At 37.5% G+C, this 19,594-nt stretch overlaps 1 protein-coding gene across 1 annotated transcript in view; it reads right to left on the bottom strand.

Annotated features, from left to right (window-relative positions):
- The window catches only part of VSNL1 (visinin like 1), an 86,163-nt gene that overhangs the window by 25,852 nt on the left and 40,717 nt on the right, over positions 1–19,594 (bottom strand). The gene's annotated exons all lie outside the window — the stretch shown is intronic.

Here is a 19,594-nt window from a genome sequence, read left to right as displayed (position 1 = left end):
AAAGAACTTCTGCTTCTGTTGAACATAATGAAAATGTGTCACTTTCACTGTCCAAACAGTTTGAACTCGCTCATTGAAAACTTCCTCTGTCCTACAAAATTTGTCTTCTTGCTGTTAACACTGCTGCAGAATTCATCTGCCTGTCCTGTCAGTCGAGGTGCAGGTACCTCTTTCATGGTACGTCTTTCTTCACTGCACCAAGGCACAAATGCAGACTGGGTCTTCACTTCAAGCAATGGATGTTGCCTGTTACCAACTACAGCTTTGCAGCAAGCAGCATTACCTGTTCTTCCTACTGCAGGACAGCTCCTCCTTTTCAAAATGTCTCCTTGGAGTCTGTTTGTTGTTACCCATGGCTTGACAATTAGGCAGCTGGCATTTGGGTTGTAATTTCTGGGCCTCTAGGTGTTATTTCACTCTTCACATTTATTCTTATGGTCCGGTCCCCTCCATGCGCTGCCTCCTCCTCCAATGCAGGATATTTTGCAGGGTAAAGACCATCCTTATGCCTTGTGTTGGTACAACATTACTGATCATGCAACCTTAGACTTGAATGCTAATGCCATTAACTGCAACAGCATTTCTAACATCCAAACAATTCCTTAGACACAGTCCTACCCAACTGAGCCAAAGCTGACACTAAAAACACTGATGGAAAAAGCCAATCAAGCCTTTAAAAAGCACTTCAGACTGACTCATTTCTTATCCAAATATAAATACCTTTGTCTCTAAAAGAAGAAGTAAAATCACTATGCAAAATACTACGAATCAAACTTGGTTGGAACTATATATCTTTAAAATCCCTTCCGACCCAGGCCATTCTATGATTCTAAGATTTAGAAATACTATATGCATTAAATTAAATTTTCTTGGTGATGTTCTCCCTATTCCTTACTCCACTTTGGCAAAGCAAAACCAATCTGACCACAAAGTGTTTTCAAGAACATTTCACAAAAATACAATAATTTGATTGATTTTCTTAACTTTCTCTAACACATTATATCACCCTTATTCACATGTTTCTAGAATGGAATTGTATTCTTCTTATACCTCAAGTTTCTACATATCTCCAAAACCACATTCCTCCCTTTTATTTTAAGTATATTATATATCTGTGTTACTATCCATCCTCTTTACAGATCTGGGATTTAACTCCAGGCTTTGGCAGGTAACAGCCCTGTTGCTTAGCAGCAGCTGAGGCACATGTAAATGCAATAATGGAAATTCTTGCAGTTTCAAAAGTGGAAAGCCTTTGCCTGCTAAAAGCAGATGTTTATAAATCGTCTGGGAGTAGAGTAAGTGGCACTATTAGATTAGAAAAATTATTTCCAGCAAAATTCAGTTTTGAATACAAATCTAGCTAGCCTGACACAAGTAATAGAGACTGAGGCTAAAAAAGTAAGAGTCAATATTTAATTATGATTGCTTTTACATATTGATTATTCCAGTATTTTAACCACCATATGATTACCAGTAAAATAGGCCACTCTCATTTCATTTAATGGGTGAAATAATATATTAATGAAAGTCAACCACAAAACTTTCACTGCCTTTATAGAACCGGGATTTCTTATTTTCTAAATCTGTTTTCTTTAACTCTTATTTCAAAAAACATTGATCCAAGTGCCAATATGGATCCAAAGCCAACTGCTTAGCACTCCATCTTTGCTTAAAAAACCCACTTGTTTTAATCTGCATTTGACAGATCCATGTGCTCACAGAAAGATGCAGACTACCACCTAAATTTAATTCTACTGTACCAGCAGCAGAAAGGAACCTAAAATGGTCTCCAAACTGAAACAAATTAACTTGAGAACAACCCCAGTCAATGATGAGAACTGCCCCTTTCTACACATGCTTCAATATTTTCTGCATTGCTGGCATGTAACATTGAGGGGTGAGCCCATACTCCTCATGCATTTATCTAATTTGCATCCAAGTTGTCTAAGTCTAAAAGAAAGACATTAAATATGAGAATCTCTCTATAATGAAGGGAGAACATCATTAACATCATTAATTTCTTTGAAAAATAAGGGTTTATGATCAGGTTAATTCCTTTGCGAAGTCTTGTTTGGTCCAGCAGCTATGAAAGAAACAAAGGTGGTCTGCATAGGGCAGACAAGATGAATAATCCCATGGAACTACTTCTGTTTTTCCAATGACTCTAGTGCAACCTCTAAATAGCAAACTAGCCTTCAGATGGCAAAATTATTCCCAACCCTTGACTCTATGCTGAAGCTCAATGGCAGAGATAAGGGTGCCTAAATAATCAATGATCTATTAGAGAATACCCTGGATTTTAAATTACAGACTGCATATCATCCCCATAGGTGCAAATAATCTCCCGAAAATTAATTTATATCTATTTCCACCTCCAACCCAGACTTATTCTTACCATCTGTAAAACAGTTATTTTGATACACAGATCTTGTTCAGGATTTCTTTGACCTAAGGATAATTTAAAACCTCATATTTTGCTCTACATTCCCTGAGTTCTAGGTCCATTTGTTGTTCATGTATTGCATATTTATACATGGAACAAGATTTTTTTTTCTTCACTGAACTCTGTATGTAAAAGGATGAAATAACAGATTTTCCTATCCTAAATATTTGACACAAGGTTTTATTTATTTCAACAGAATGTTATTTATTTGTGATTCTTTTTTGCCTTTCTAAGTATGATGGTTTGTCAGCTTGTGACACTCATTTTCCATTCATTTTCATCAGCTGTGTCCCTGGCTCCCATGAGAACACTTTAAATTTGTTGCATGGCCCAGAAATATGATAATCAACAAATATTTCTAGGCCAAATCCATTGTCACAGTGTCAGCATGCTCATGTGAAATACTGATGCAATTAAACGTTGATTTGCCACTCCATCTCCCAGCAAGACAGATATAAAATACAGTTTGGTTTACATAGACCTTCTTAAATTATCCCCTTTAAAAAACCTTATGAAAGATAATTGGTTATACTGAAGAACTGAAACAGGAAAAATGCTTAATACTTTTACGGTGTTTTGCATTTTACTGCTGTACAAACTAACTAATTAAGCCTCACAATACCCAAGTGAGGAATGGAAGGAAGCATTATTATGGTTATATATTATAATTATGCTGTCTCATTTAGAATTTCCTGGGTTTCGACTTTTAAAGTAATTATTGTAATTATCACAAAACTAATAAAAAGTCAGAAACAATATCTTTTTTTCAGTATGAATATGCCCTAAGCTAAGCAAATAAATAGTTTTCAAATGCCTAAAAGCTTACTTTTTTTGATGTATCTCAGCTTCTATTTTCCCTTTGTCCATCTGAGTCTACAGGGTTTGATTTTGTTTCCACCAAAGAGGAAGAAAATATTTTCAGTGACCACAAAGGACATTTGAATTTAACAACAACAAAAAGTTAAAGAATGTGTGAAGTAAGATTATCTGTGTGATTTTTACCATTTGCTAAGAAAATATTATGAGATCCTGATATAAAATATGCATATATATTCCAATCAACATTATAAAATCTATGTGATAATTTGTAATTGGGATTAATTTTTAATTATTATCGTTATTATGAAAAATTGCTTTTCTCTCAAATACGTCTTACCAAGGTCTAGATTCCTCTTCCCAGTTCTAGACTTCTAATAGGTCACTGGCACCCTTTAGCTACAGGCAGATAGATTCTTTCCAAAAATGATTTCTGCCATGTCTCTCATACATCTATCCTGTAATGAGATCATTTCTCTCTGTAAGTGCCTTTGCTCTCCACTAGTAGCCAAGTTCCATGCATTTCTCCTATAATACTGAAAGTTTGGAGGTCTATAGGGACAAAATCCACTTTATTAGCTATACAAAATTGTCACACAACATTTGAATATTCAATTGGCTCCATCACAAATAGCTAGTCACTACAAATTCTTAGAAGTCAACCACAGCTTGATCATCCTCTGGGAGAATGTTCCTTATTAGGCCATAATCAACCAAATGATAATTTGGATAAGAATCTCATGTAATTTTCTTTTTTTTTTTAGTTGGAAGGATATTTTCCTTCTTTCTTAATTATGTAGGATAAAACTAATAATAATAATGTTTTTAGAGTGGATAGAGCAGAAGAGAAGAAAGAGAAGTAGTCTAATGAACCTAAAATATACACAATACTCCTTTGTTGTCAAGTGCTGGACAAATAAACAAACAAAGATCTGAAAATATATCAAGCAGGTCAGGCCAAGATTAATAGAAGACACAACAGAAGGATGGGATGCCACCCAGAGAGACCTGGACAAACTTGAGAAATGGGCCTGAAAAGAACCTCATGGAGTTCATTAAGGTCAAGTGCAAGGCGCTGCACATGGGTTAGGGTAATCCTAGAGATGAACACAGACTGGGAGAAGAAGTGCCTGAGAGAAGCCCTGTGGAGAAGAACTTAGGGGTTCTTGTGTGTGAAAAGCTGGACGTGAACCCCCAGCCCAGAAAGCCAAATGTGTCCTGGGCTGCATCCAAAGCTCCAAGGGCAGCAGGTGAGGGCGGGGATTCTGCCCCTCTGCTCTGCTCTGGTGAGACCCCACCTGCAGGGCTGCATCAGCTCTGGGGTCCCAGCACAGGAAGGATGTGGATATGTTAACAGCAAGTCCAGAGGAAGCCACAAAACTGCTCGGAGTGCTGGGGCATCTCTACTGTGGAGAGAGGCTGGGAGAATTGGGTTTGTTCAGCCTGAAGAAGAGAAGGAGCTGGGGAGACCTTACAGCAGCATTTCAGTACCTTAAAGGAAGCTTATAAAAAGGAAGGAGATGGACTTTTTATGTGGGCAGATTGTGACAGGACAGGGGCAATGATTTTAAACTGAAAAAGGACAGATTTAGATTAGATGTTAGGTAAAAATTCTTTACTGTGAGGGAGGTGAAACACTGGCACAGGTAGCTCCAAAAAGCTGTGGATGTCTCATCCCTGGGAGTGTTCAAGGCCAGGTTGGATGAGGCTTTGAACAAGCTGATCTAGTGAATGGCATTCCTGCCCATGGCAGGCAGGTTGGAACTGGATGATCTTTAAGATTCCTTCCAGCCCAACCAATGCTATGATTCTTTGATTCTAATATTAATAGTTGAGTGTTCCCACCTTGCAATCTAGAAACTGCAGCTCTACTCAGCATGATGGCTTCCACCTACCCACATGGCTGGAGATGGTGCTCACTGCATTTTCCTGTTAGAAAAGGCAATCGTCATCAAATTGACATCAACAAGGGTTTTCTGTAATGTAACTCCTTTTCTGCATCAAGTTGCCAATACAATCCTTGTGTGAGTTATAGATAGTATTTTGACTGCATTTTCCTCATGACACTAGAAAGACCATCTGGCTAAACAGATGTGGTAAGCTGATTTGTTTGGCCAATGAACTGAAAAAACCGACAATGGCTTGTATGGGAGTTCCCAGGAGTGCCCAATCCAGCATCTTCTCTGCGCTTCCAGATATTATGTTTATCACTTCAGGAACAGCTTGGTAATGGCTTATTGGCTTGTGGGAGTTACCAAGAGAGAAGGAATTTCCATACAAGAGACAAAAAGAAGTGACTGTATTTTCATCACCAAAAAACCCAAAACAAAACAAACAAACAAACAAACCCCAAACACACCACAAAAAAACATAAAATAAAAATTGCCATCTGTCCTTCTTTTGCAGTGTTTAATATGTTCTAAAACAAGAAATGGGTAAAATGCAAGCCAAACCTTGGTCCCTCAGAAGGTGTCAGATCTCCCATGGATTTTAACAGGACCATTGACTATTTAATCTGTTTATTTACAACCTTATCTAAAGACTGCAAGTGCAGTCTTCTCACAACCATGTGTTTTATTATAGATGTACAACCTTAAATGTGGAATGACTTGTCTAGATAATGTTCCCCTGCCAACATAATCATCATCTGTCTTAATTTTTAAACCTCTTAGGTTTATAAAAATAAATATAATTTTAAATCTTCCAAAGTCTACAGCAAGTTTACACTTACCCAAACTCAATTTCTTCTCTTTTAAATTTACTTTCATTTCTCAAGCCATTACTGTTTGATACCACCACATATGTAACTGCATTACTGCCAAAAAAAAGTTAAAAAAAAAAAAACCAAAAAAACCCCAAAAAACAAACCAAAAAAAACCAAAAACACAAAAAAAAAAAAAAAAAAAACAAAAAAAACCAACCAACCAACCAACCAACCAACCAACCAACCAACCAACAAAACAAAACAAAACAAAACAAAACAAAACAAAACAAAAAAAAAAAAAAAAAAAAAGAAGAAGAAGAAGAATGACCTCCACCCAATCTTGGTTTTATAAATTAGAAATGTATGTGTTTAAAGATTAAAAGGAAGGTATTTCAAAAATCTTTCTGGATGCATTTCAGTTCAGTTCAGGTAACAGAGCCTGAACAGTTCCTTTTCTCAAGTGTTTCTCAGCACCATTAGCAATGAATACCAAACACTTAATTATGCCCATTCATTTTGCTTTGCTATGCAGTATCTTGTCAGAGCTTGTAGACTTTTTTTAAGAAAAGTTTCCAGCTATAAGGTTCTTCTTTGCATAAAGGATTGGACTGGCTTTCTGATATTGGACTGCCCTTGTCTTGAAGTAAGGAGAGAGACAAATGAAAATAAAATGACCAAGCCCCCCAGTCATTGGCTGAATGAGCACAACTAACAGCAAGTCTCTCATTATGCTGAACTCACAAAGCCGAGTCTGCAGAAATTCAAAAGCTGGAGAAGAAAAGGACAGAGGAACAGACATCCCACCAGACTTCACCACTCGTCTAGCCAGTGCCCTAGGAAAGGAGGATATGAGCTAGCTGAGAAGAAAAGCACATTATGGTTAAGAAAAAGATGGGGATGTAGCTAAAGATTCCACATGCCTGGCAGCCAGGACTGTACAGGAGTTTGGATATGCCAAGGCTGAATCTTCTGGTACACTCCAGGAAGAAGGAGAATACGTTGTTCCTTTAGGAGGAAAAGATTTATTTTTTTCATTATATTGCATTTTGTGAATTCAGGATAGCAAGACAGCAAGAATTGAGGTTTTAATGCAATACATCAGTTCTGGCAATTTCAAAAAGCACATTTTTAATCCATAATGGATCATACTAATGGAACTATCCACACTTTGGTCAAACTCTTACCCTCCACCATAATGCTTCCACTCCACTGTAGATGTGATGTGCACTGTTATCACTGCCTTTGGTTGTACCGTAAGTGATCTGCACAGTAACTAAGGACTACCTTTCTTGTAAAGAGTTTCCTTCTCCCTTTGTTTTTCTTTTGGCTCCAAGACATCCTGTCTGCGTAGCAACACGACTTCAGCTGTCCCTTGACCCCGCTATTGCCCCAACGTGCCGGCAATAAATCCTATGTGAGGCTTCCTCAGCCAGGGAGCTACGTGAACTCACTCACATCACCCACACACAGGACTGACACGGAATTTTTATACCCTGTCTACACAAAAGGGAAGGAGAAAAGATACAAAGTGTTCTGGTCCACTGATGTGCTTTGCAGTGACATGGGCCACTCCACAGAAATCAGTGCTCCTTTTAGGACAGCATACTGGCTTTCACAGCATTGTATGTAGAACAATATTTCTGTGAATATGGAAACATAAATATAGCCCAAAGTACTCTGGCAACATGTAAGATGCACAAGCATGAGCCCAGAATAGATGAGAGCAAAGAAAATGACTGAGATGAACAGTCACGTGGAAATAAAAACACTGGGTGCATGTATAGAAAATGGAAACTGAAAACTGCCTGAAGGCAAGTACTACTGGTGATAATCCAGGGATAATGTTTTCGTAGGGATTAACTGTTCTGGAGCACTTTTCCCATGTGTAAAGAACAACATACTTTTTATTCAGATAGGTTGATTTGGCAGTCTCTTTATTTCTAGCAGAAATTATTTATTGTGCCTGTGCAGAAAAGTATTCCAGCCTTGCACAGCCAGAATACAGTTTTTCCTTTCTTTCCCACTGACAATTGCTTTCTGGATAGAGCTCAAGAGCTAATTTCCGACAGATAGTGTACTTCTATAGCATTATTAGAAGCTTGTGTGGCAAATTAATAATTTTGAATCTTGTATCTTTAATGAATTTGGCTCAAATATAATGTAATTTTTACACTGAATGTGTTCAATTCATTCTTTGGAAACAGAATTAATTTCTTTGGAAAAATGTTATTATTCTTACAGAGAAGTAACAAAGAGGTACATCACTTTAAAAGAAACTGTTGGGTACAAAGACCAGCATTTTCCTTTTGTTAGCAGTATTTTTTTATTATCAGTTTTATTGCTGTGAACCTGCTGGTGATTTTCTGTATGAGAAACTAAATTTTCTGAGAATGCAAATATGATTTCCTTTCAGGTTGTTTCAGAGCATGTGCTCTTTCTCACGATTTTTTATGTTTCAAAGATATCCCAAGGTAGTAGATATAGGAAGCAGAAATATCTTTATTCCTGCGATTCTTGGCCGTACATTAGAATAACCCCAGAATTTATGTCTCTGTGAAAATAACCTCAGGTCCATTAAACACCATTTTCCTGCTACACAGAAAAGCTCTTGGGGAAAGAATCTTAAAAATAAATGAGTGGATAGACTAATACATCATAGGAGCTAATTTGTGGCACTGAATAAATAATTCTAAATATCAAGGCAAGTAATTTGTTGGGTTTCCCTTGTCATATACTGTATTTAATTGTGGCAAGAACTAATCAACAGATAAGTAATTGCTTCTTCAAGCCTGGACTAATATAGCACCTTTATTAATTAATTAAATATGATTTCTATTATTATAAACTACATTTTTCAGCATCGTGTTCTAGACTTTAACCACAGTTGTTTTGCTGGGCTTTTAAGAACCACAGTATAAAACCTTTCTCAGTCCAGGTGTTATATGAAGCATTACTTTGTTTTTAAAAAAAACACAATGAACCAAAAAAATTTCATGTATGGAAATGGTATCTAAAAATAAATAAATATCTAAAATATTTTATATTAAAATATTGGGAAGTTTGACTTCTAAGAGTAATAAATAGAGTGTCAAGACATCCCTTGTTCTGTACAAATGTGCAACAGAAGAGAAGAGATGAAAATACTTGTGCATGAAATGAAAACTAATGATTGTCAGCTGTATCTTTCTGTAGCTCTAGATATACCATGACTGTATTCCTCCAAGAAAACTGTGGGATTTGGTCATCACTAAGCAACTGTGAGCTCAGAAGTGATTGCCATCTAAATCACTTGTCCTAATAGAGAAGCCTAATGTGTGTATAATGTTTGTACTGAGTGTACCAACCCACATGCAATATAAGACTCAGTGTGCTGAGGATGTACAGAAACATAGAAATTGGAACCTGAGCAAAGGAGATGTGTTTTCCTCCTCAATGAAATTAGCATTGTTAATTGAGCACAGGGGACAGCACCTGACCTGCCAAGGCGTGGGTGAGAGGGTAACTGAGAAGCAGAAGGTAGATGGGGAAGCAGTGATTTCACAGCTCCATCCTTTCCTGCCAGGGCTAAGCTGTGTGTGTGTGGATAGAAAGGCTCAGAAGGAAGCTGAGGACATCTGCATTTCACCAGGACCACATCCAAAGAGCATCACCTTCCAGAGACCAGCATTTAGCAGCTGGATGAAAAGCAGCTGGCTGGAGTTTATTCTGGTGAAAACAGATCCGTGCTAGGAGGAAGTACATTCATCTGCATGCCTCTGATGTCCTGTGAGGTTTTCACAACACAATTTCTTGTTTGAGCTAATCCATTCTTAAACAACTCTGTCATTTCAGTTAAACGTTTTAAGCTATAATTATCTCACCAACACATAAAATTAGGGCACAGTTACTGCTACATTAATGAACACCAACAAAATTAAAGCTTTTCAGACCCAAAAAGGTCTTTAGAAGAGGGACACAGGTACAGCCAACATGGACATTAACAGTACAAGCTGGAGCCTGTGAACACAAAAGCAAATTCAAGGTCTGTTCCCTTTGATCAAATCCTGTGTATATCCTGGTATTAGCACCAGGGACAGAAACCACATTTCCAAAATTCATGTATCTTGGAATAAGGCTTCATCCATCTCCTACCATGATGGGTTTGACAGGGAGGAGCAAACTTGAGGATATCAAAGAAAGCTGTAAAGAGTAATAAGTATGGTTAGAGGTGTGTAATCTCCTACTAAGGGACAATAACAATCCTGGTGTATATCCTATCAAATGAAAGGAAACCTCTAGAGGCATCTAGAAATAACTTCATAACTGAATATATTTCTGAAAGCTGCTGACAAGGTCCACATACAATTTTATTTCAATTAATGACATAGGAATTTTTAATTCATCTTTTTTGTTAACATGGATATAAACCCCAATTGATATTCACTTTGAGGTGAACTGCAATACTGATTTACACTTTTGTATATACTGCTCTTTCTCTGGATTACAGGGAGATTTTATTTAGAGATGCATGTTCATTTCTGGTCTATTTGTGCAATCAGAGAGCCACTTTCACATCTTTTAACCTGGTGGATTTCATACCACATTTTTCTGAGAATGTTTCATACATATTTTAGTCAAATGGCAAAATCTCCTCCTGTCTAATTTTCCTTCTGTTGATTACTTTATCTTCCAAACCATATGTTTTTCTCATTTTGCTTTGTTTGTGATTGAATATAAAATTAAGATATTTACCTAATTCTCATGCCAGGTAGCAGTAAGTCTTCTAAATTCAGCAATCGTAAGGTTTGTCAGTGCAAATAGTCTATTCCTATGAGCCTTAATTAAACACGAAAAGATGGAAATTTACTCTCCTTGGAGAAAAAGGAAGTTGATATCCCAAGGTATTGGAAGTGTTCAGATTACAAGTAGTAGAAATCTAACTGGAATGTCAACTAATGTCTACGTGATAATAAGATCTGTGTTTGACCTGATAACTAAGTGAGCTCCCAAATGTTTTCCATGCCACAGTACCCTGAAAAAGCACTTCCTGTTTCATTAGCTGCATAGCTATAGCTTCCCAAGCAGCCTGTATTGCAGGGCTAACCGTGATTTTCCATCTCGGTACACCACAAGCAGCTGGAGCAGGCTGTCACAGGCAATGCCTGGCTGTGAGCGCCGTGGTTCACTCTAATGGGTCCCCTTTAATTTTTGAGATATTCACACCCAGCTACAGTGACTCACATAACATCAAGTACATATTAGTATGGTAAATTAACTTTCTGCAGGACTGATGAGTTTTCTGAGAGGAAAGCAGGAGCAGAAGGTGAGGCATAGAGTCAGAGACAGCATAGATGTGAAGGAACGGGCTTCAGAGGACAAAGTTCCTGTCCATACCTTGTGAAATAAGAAGCTGTTTTCAGCTCCAGGCCTTGTGCACAAGTGAGATACTGAAAGCACACTTTGATAGCAGAGGAAAACACTTCAGTGTTTAAAAGTAAAAAAAAATTAAATCACAGTAATTAATTCCAGTGTTGAAGTGAAGTGCCCTAGTTTAATGCTTCCTTCAGGAACCCTGTAAAACTCAACAGTTTTTTATATATATTAGATGAACAGCAATGTTTATAGTTCAAGAAATGTGACAAGAACAAGTCCCTAAAAGACCCTTGTTCACTTTTCCTCAAGTAATTAAAACACATGCTAACTAGCCTTCAGAATAAGGCTATTATCACCCTAAAAGGATGATCTGCATTTCAAAATCCAGGTCACTGAAGACTTAAAATACAGGTTTCCACTAGGCCATGGTCACACTTTAACTACAAGGCACAGAAACCAGTGTAGATCTAAACTAGATATTTGATTAACATCTGGCCAGAAGCGCCATACAGTTATGTGCATGTATAACTCCAGGAAGGCATTGCCATTCCTACAGAAGCCATTCTGTAGGAAGAAGGAACAAACCCGCCCTCCAAAGAAATGAAGTAAAGGACATTTATATTTTGACCCACGAAGTAATTTCAACCCCAACTTTGCTGAAAACATCAAGCAAATGGTTTAACTTTTTTAGTATTTCAACTGTTCTTACATAATACAGAGACTTTATGTGCTACATTCATGATGATTTTATTTGCTTGCAAGAAAAGGGAAGATATCTGAAAGAAGTACAGTCAATATCACCTCTCCCTCTCTCCTGCACATCCTCAAGGATTTTCACTGGTTTTGTGAATATATTTCTTTGTGATGAGAAGGAAAGCACTGAGGTGGGATGAAGGAAGGTAGGAAGCAGAAGATTCAGGATGACGAAAGTCTGAAACACTTGCCTTTGCAACAGATTATGTAGAGGTTGTGAACCACTGATCAGTCTTGACAGCTGCTGTGAGAACTATGTAACAATGGTAAAATAAGCATTGCAACAGCAAACAGTAGATCTGAACACGATAACAGCTATGGGACCTGGTGCTGACAGTTCACTGTTTTTTTCTTCTGAGCTCTTTTCTCTTTGTGTTAGCAATGGCTCTCTCCATCCAAGCTGCAGTGCTCCTTTATTAGCCTTCTGATAACCTTATTAATTAATTCAGTATTTTGGTTCAGAAATAATCACAGTACCCCAAATTCATTGTTTTGATTTCTCAGAGGAATAAAACCTAGATCAAAGATGAGCTGAAAAGGAAGAAAGTCTCTTATAAAAATGCATGTCAGTTTTGGGAACTGGCGAGCCTCCTTCAAAATAAAAGATGAAGTGAAAGTAATTTACAAGTTATTGTTGGAAAATTTACCCAGCCTGCATTCTTTTATCAGACTACAGTGGGAACTGGGGCATGCATGTAAATGGTGGTATTTTTAAACATTCCAGGCTGGATCATCTTGTCCTGCCTGGATGTACTCTCTTCAATGCACTGGAAGTCAGTTTTAAATGCTTCCAAGAACCATGCATAGCCACAGAATTACAGATATATTCAATACTTGGTAATAATCAGAGGTTTGGACTAAATCTTTGCATTCCCACACATCTGGTGACTCTGTAAGCCCTGAAGATGCCTTTGGACAGCTGGGCTGCTTTTTGGATTCATGTGACCATGATTCCTGCCTCTTCCAGACAGAGTGTCAGCATATGTTACTGATTTTTTCAAGCATTAGGAAGATTCATTCCAATAGTCTGGATACTCCATAAGCTACTGTTTAGAGCAATTAAGATTTAGCTGTTCAGATTTCATCTCTTAAAATTGTCTGAATTCCTCCTTTCCCAGATTTAGGGTCTCCAGAGGAGATTGTCTAGAGGATATGGGCCATTATATGCTCTGCAACAGAACAAAAAAGAAAAAAGTATTTTCACCTTTAAAATTAGCCACTAGCCAAAATACTGCAAGGAAAAAAGGACTTGTCCTTATTTGCCTTAGAAACTTTTTTAACAGCTTTAGGACCCTTCCTTTCACCCCTTCCCTCCAGACTCAGTTTTTAAGCCACTGCTGCCTTTAAATGAGAGCTCCCAGTGTGCACATCTTCAGACCTGATGAGAGGAGCTCTCCAGACTCTGGATCCAGCTTGTAGGACTGGACACTAACGGTTAATGGAGCTTGCACCAGACTTCACAGCACTCAGGTCTCACAAAGATAAACAATTTCAGGAGCTCAGCACAGTCCTAAGCGCTTAAGTAAGGATCAGGAATGAAAACTCCCATTAGCTTGACTGAGATTAGTGTTTCAATCTAAACTGACTCCATTCCACATTTTAAAGACTCTTAGTATCCAGTGTTGTGATTTACAGCCATATTTTCAGAACTGTTTGCTGCCCAGCATGCTGGTCCTCATCTGGAAATTACTGTTTTCAATTTGCTTTGCAGCTTAAATGAGAATCCGTGTTTATTTACTGTATTTTGTTTTTCAATAGGGTTGCTGATCTTTAAAGCTCTGTTTACTAAAGACAGATTTTAAAATCTGTTCAACAAAATGATATTAAGTCCAGACATTATTTTTCCTGGGATAAGCACAGAGACAGAAATGAAGCAGAAAGGCGCATTACCAGTATCCTCCCCTTCCCTGAACTGCTCAAAGTCAGCTTCAAAGTTAACACTGACTTAAGGGTTTGTTTGATTTCAGTTTTATCGGTAAGCATCCTGGTCCTTTGTTTTAAAATTCATGGAGCACAATCTCAGCCTCTGTTTGAAATATATAATAAGCTTTTATGTGGTTTAGGAGTAGACCTGAATTTTAGCACAACACCTGTCTATTCATGTCTATAAGAAGAAAAAGAATAATGGCAAAAGCAGTTTTGTATGGAAAACATCCAGGCAACAAGACCATGCCTTTTTTTTAGCCAAATCCTGTTTGAAAAGCAATTGCAATCACTTTTGGTTTTAAAGTTACCAGAACCCTGTTTTAATACAGCTTTGGAGCACCGAGCACATTGCTCATCCTGAAAAGCACTCCCCAGTGATAGTGCTGGACCGCAAGCACAGTTGCTTTTCAGCACACTGCCATTTAGATTCTGCTATATTAATTTTCCTTTCATAGCAACTACACTGAACCTCTGGTGAAAAAGAGAATTTATTTCTAATATTTTACAGTAATTGTCTCAGATGTGCAAATTTGTATTAAGTGCTTAAGGAATGCATTAAGAATCTCTACCTCATCAACTGTTTTACAACCCCCCACAAGCTAAACTTCTACTGAGGCCAGTAATGTTACTGGCATTCTTTTCCAGACTCTATCTGCCTATCTAGATATGCCCTGCTCCTTATAGAGCCATATTGCAATGTCCCCAAACCAGTGCTATTTGTTGCTCTATTTGTATCAAAATTTCCTAAAGTAACAGTATTACTTTTATTATTCCATATCAGTTTGAAAAATTCAATAGCACAGCAATAATATTAACAAGTTTAAAGATTTTTTTAGAGTCATCTTTATAAATAAATACCTATGATGTTTCCTGTGTTGCAGTTAAATTTGGGTGATTCATGCAAGCAAATATCCTGTCATATTGTCCAGGAATACTGCTGGCACACCAGATGTGATCTTCTGGAAGGTAGCAACAAGGCTAAAATCATTGTGTGGGTAGATAAATCAGTATTTTTTATAATCTACATTATTTCAAGACATGTTGCAGTTCTGCAGCAACACAGGATTGGTGTAATATGCTAAATATATAAATTATATTTGGCATAATATACTTAACATTAGTATAATATACCTGAAAAGTATACCTATTATAGGGAGAGCTTAAGTGAGCATAAAACCAGCACAGCTCTACCAGTTAAGAGACGATCCCAGGAAACATCAGTTTCTGCCAGTACAACTGCATCTATGTTTGGGAAATCTGTAAACACAGCTGTGCCATTCTGGAGTCCTACTTTTTTACAGGCACCAAAAGCCTGAAATCCAGCTCTAACCTGATATTTTGAGGCGCTCTGTGCCATGTTTAGAAGGATGCTAGTCTGTCTTGAAAGGGGCTGCAAATACATCCACTTAAATTTCAATAGATCTTTGAGATTCTTTTGTTCTACACATATTAAAATGAAGGACTAGAAATAAATTCCCTTCAAAGCCGGAAATGTGATTTAGAAACAAAAAATATGACAAACCCTTTGATTCCAATTAATAAAATAGCATTCTTTTTTCTATTTTCTTTCTTTTTTTCCTTCATTGAAAAGTTATCTATAAAACTCCAAAACATATCTAAATAATATGTTGCAATAAATTCACAAAGTAAGTTACTTTATTTAATGTTGGCATTATAGCATGATCATTCCTAACTCTACTCTTCCAGTTAAAGGATCATTGGTGCTTGTTTCTATTAAAGCAGATATATGCTTCTCATGTTCAGTGACCCAGTTCCAAGAAATATCACAATACAGAAGTCTGTTTTCCACTTAATAAACATGCATAATTCCTGTGAATATTAGCAGTGATTATGCACATTTGCACACTCCAGGGCATATTCATCTAAACCCAGTGAATTCAAAAGATCTGAAGGAAAATGTATTTGGCCTTCTAGACTGCAAGAAACCCTAAAGAATGATAGGAAGTCAAGAGTTTTTTGTTGGTATCTTTTATTTTAGTATATTAATTTCTTAGCTCTCTGACTGCAATGCTAATGAAGTTTTATGCAAGATAAAAGAAATAAGGAATTTTTAGGAGAGAAAAAGGAAAATTAAGACAGCCAGTAAGGATTAAGCTTAACAGTTAGGGTATTCTCTTTGTAGAAGGAAATTCTAGGTTCCAGCTCGTCTGATGCTATTTCCTACAGAAAAAAGAGGTTAATTGAGATACTGCCAGCAGCCCAGAAGGTCATATCTCATCACAGGTAGATAAATGAGAGGGCAAGAGTGCAGATTCAAACAGAGACATGATAATTCACAGAATGGGTAAAGTTGGAAGACACCACAGTAGTTCATCTGGTCCAACCTCTCTGCTCAAGCTGGATGATCCCAGAGCAGATGGTACCGAACTGCATCCAGAGGGTTCTGGAATATCTCCAGTGAGGGAGACTCCCCAGCCTCTCTGGGCAATCTGTTCCAGTCAGTGGTCGCTGCAGAGTAAGGAATTTCTTGCTTTATTCAGGTGAAACTTCCTGCACATCACTTTCTGCCTCTTGTCCTATTGCTAGGTACCATGGAGCAGAGCTGGTCCATCCTCTTGACACCTTCCCCTCAGATACTGATAAACATTGATGAGATCCCCTCTCAGTCGTTTCTTCTCAAAGCTGACCCAGCTTCAGCCCAGCTCCCTCAGCTTTTCTTCATAACAGAAATGCTCCAGTCCCTTCATCACCTTTGTCACCCTCTGCTGGACCTGCTTCAGGGTCTCCATCTCTCTAGTGTCCTGAGGAGCCTAGAAATGGACCCAGATCTCCAGATGCACCTCACCAAGGCTAAGTAGAGGGGCAGGATGACCTCCCTCAACCTGCTGGCAATGTTCTTCCTCTAATTAATTCCGTTTTCTACAGCTTAAGTTTTCTACAGCTTGCATAAACCACTGTAATAAAGGTAAGGAATTACATTATTTTTGTCACTTAAGAGAGAAGGCAAGAGGACTACAGTCAGCTGATTCTGCTTTTTCTGCTGTTCTAGATAGCTCTCTGCAGTAGGAAGGTGCAACTCCCATACCCTGAAGAAACTTAGAATTTAGCACCAGCTCCTGTCCTGAGCAATGCCTTGTGGTTTTGCATTTTTCTTTATAAAATACTGGCTTGAGATTTAGCTTCCTCAGAATGCTATCCACATGCTTTGTGCAGACTGTCAGGACAGTTAACACAGTGTTTCCGTATTTAGGACTCTTTGTGGCTCTGGGCTTGCAGTATATAACCAACTCTTCAATAAACTGTTTAAAAAAACGCAGAAGCATTCACTTCATTTACTGCCATGGAGGGAAACATAAGCCCTAACAGTTTGCCACAGATTTTGTATCACAAGAAGAATCTATCTACCCAAAAACGAACCAGTACTTTCAATGAACCTATTATATTGTAGAAAATGTTAAATATGCAACAGTATAAAGTATATATCTGCCTATTAGCTGCTTATTTAAAAGAGGTATTCTTGACTAAATATTTTTATAGGCACTTTCACTAAAAGTCCTGCAAATAATTTTACTGTAGAATCCATTGGTGTAACTGCTATTTATTTTACGCACTGGATGATTTGTATTCATAATGGAAACTTCAATAGCAAATGTCTCCAAGCCAAACTAGAGTAATTCCCCCTTTAGTCAATACAGTCTTCATCTACATCAGTAAACAGCACAGTACAATTGATGCAAATATGTAGAGTTGGAAGGGTTCGTGTTGAGGACCTGATATCCACATCACGCATGTTCTGGAGGTTCTCTTTCAGACCAACTCAAGCTTATTAGCAGGAATTAGACACAGTAACACATCAGGTGTGAACCCAAGACACATCTAGTTATGTTTCATAAAAACAAAAACAAAAACAAAAGCAAAAACAAAAACAAAACTGTTTCTATGCTGTAAGATTGTGCACCCCACTCCATAATTTTGATGGAAGAAAGGGCAGATAACCAGGAAATTCACCTCAAGTATTGCTAACATAAAATGTTTTGTCCTTTTAAGCTGAGGATATTTTCTGCTGTGTGTGAGTAAAATAAAAGGAGTTTCCTTTGCCTCTGAGTTAGATGATCCACACCTTTTTATCAACACACATGAAAATGCACCCCACCGCCCTCACAAACAAAGAAACAATGTCATCTTAAGTCAACATGAATTGGCAATGGAGGAAAGTCTTGTGTTTCTTTCCAAAATATATTGATCTGTGGAAATCTTCCTCAATAAAATCCAGTTCAGACCAATAGAAAAATGTCATCTCTCCCAAATCTAAGTTTATGCAGAGAAATTACAAATCAATACATGCTCCATGCATTTTCAGCCTGAATATACTTTAAGTGAACTGAGATGCTATAAATGTAGTCATAAAGATTCTCCTGCTGGTGGCTCCTCCTGGAAAGATCAAATTTCACATCTGGGGGTTTATCTGCAGCCAGAAGCTGGGGTAGACAGAATGTCCTACACAGCAAAAGTCGCCACTATGGCCAACACTCAGGCTATGAGCTCCTCAGAGACATTATTTTACAAGTATTTCTGCAACGCAGAGAGAAGTAAAGCTCTGGATTTACTACAGCTAATCATATTTCACCTCACAAAATTAGTATTTTGCCCCATATAGGCATTAAATACAGGATGACAATAAACTGGACTAAATATATGGCTGTGCCATTACAGAGCAAAAATCAAACTCCACAACCTACCAAAGCAAGGAAGAGAACCATATTTGATGTCCATGTCTAAAGATACATGAGCCCATAAAACTAAAAGCTGGATATTGCAGCTTAGTAAGATTACAAAGCTGTCTTCATTTCAAGAGCAAAATACTGCTCGTGCTCTTCATGTTGCTTTTTGCACTACCATCTCTGAAAACATGAAATTGAATTTACTCTCTGATGCGTCTTTGTGTCTACAAATGTTTCAAACACCCATTTGAAGAAAGGAAGTCCTGGGAGCTCCGAGCTATTTTCAGGTGTTTTTTTTCTCACAGCATACAAAATCATAAAAAACCATAAACAAACAAACAAAACACACAAAACAAAAAAAAACCCACCAAAACAAAACAACAAAAAACAAACAAGCAAACCAAAAAAACCCCCCCCCCAAAAAAAACACCACCCCAACAAAAACCAAAAACCAAATAAAAGAACCAAAACACAAAACCACAATAACAAAACCAAAAGAAAACCCAACCAAACAAAAAACCCCAACCAAACAAAGAAAAAGGAAAATCATCAAAATAAAAACAAAACAAAAACAAAACCACCTTTGCTATGATTTTCCAAAAAAACCCCAATGAACTCTGAAGAGTTGATCCACTTTATGAAGAATTTCGTAAAAACTGTTTATTTTTCCCAGAAACATGTATGAGAAATGACTGGATGTCCACTCTTGCTGGATGTGCTGTGAGTTCTCTTTAAAATCGAACTTATAAATTATCCAGTCAATAACAAGAACAACACCTCAGGCTGTACAAATTCTTTCATCTGAAAACAGATTTCATTGCAAACTCATTTGTTTCTTAAGAAAAGGATTGTGAGGCAACATCTTCTTCAGACATAAAAATTAAAATATGAAGTCAGAAGCTTATTTGTCTAAGCTCA

The sequence above is a fragment of the Hirundo rustica genome, chromosome 3 (genome assembly GCF_015227805.2).
Source record: "Hirundo rustica isolate bHirRus1 chromosome 3, bHirRus1.pri.v3, whole genome shotgun sequence".
In the NCBI taxonomy this organism is placed as follows: domain Eukaryota; kingdom Metazoa; phylum Chordata; class Aves; order Passeriformes; family Hirundinidae; genus Hirundo; species Hirundo rustica.
The sequence above is the reverse complement of the archived record's forward strand: the minus strand, read 5'-3'. Positions and strand labels throughout refer to the sequence as shown.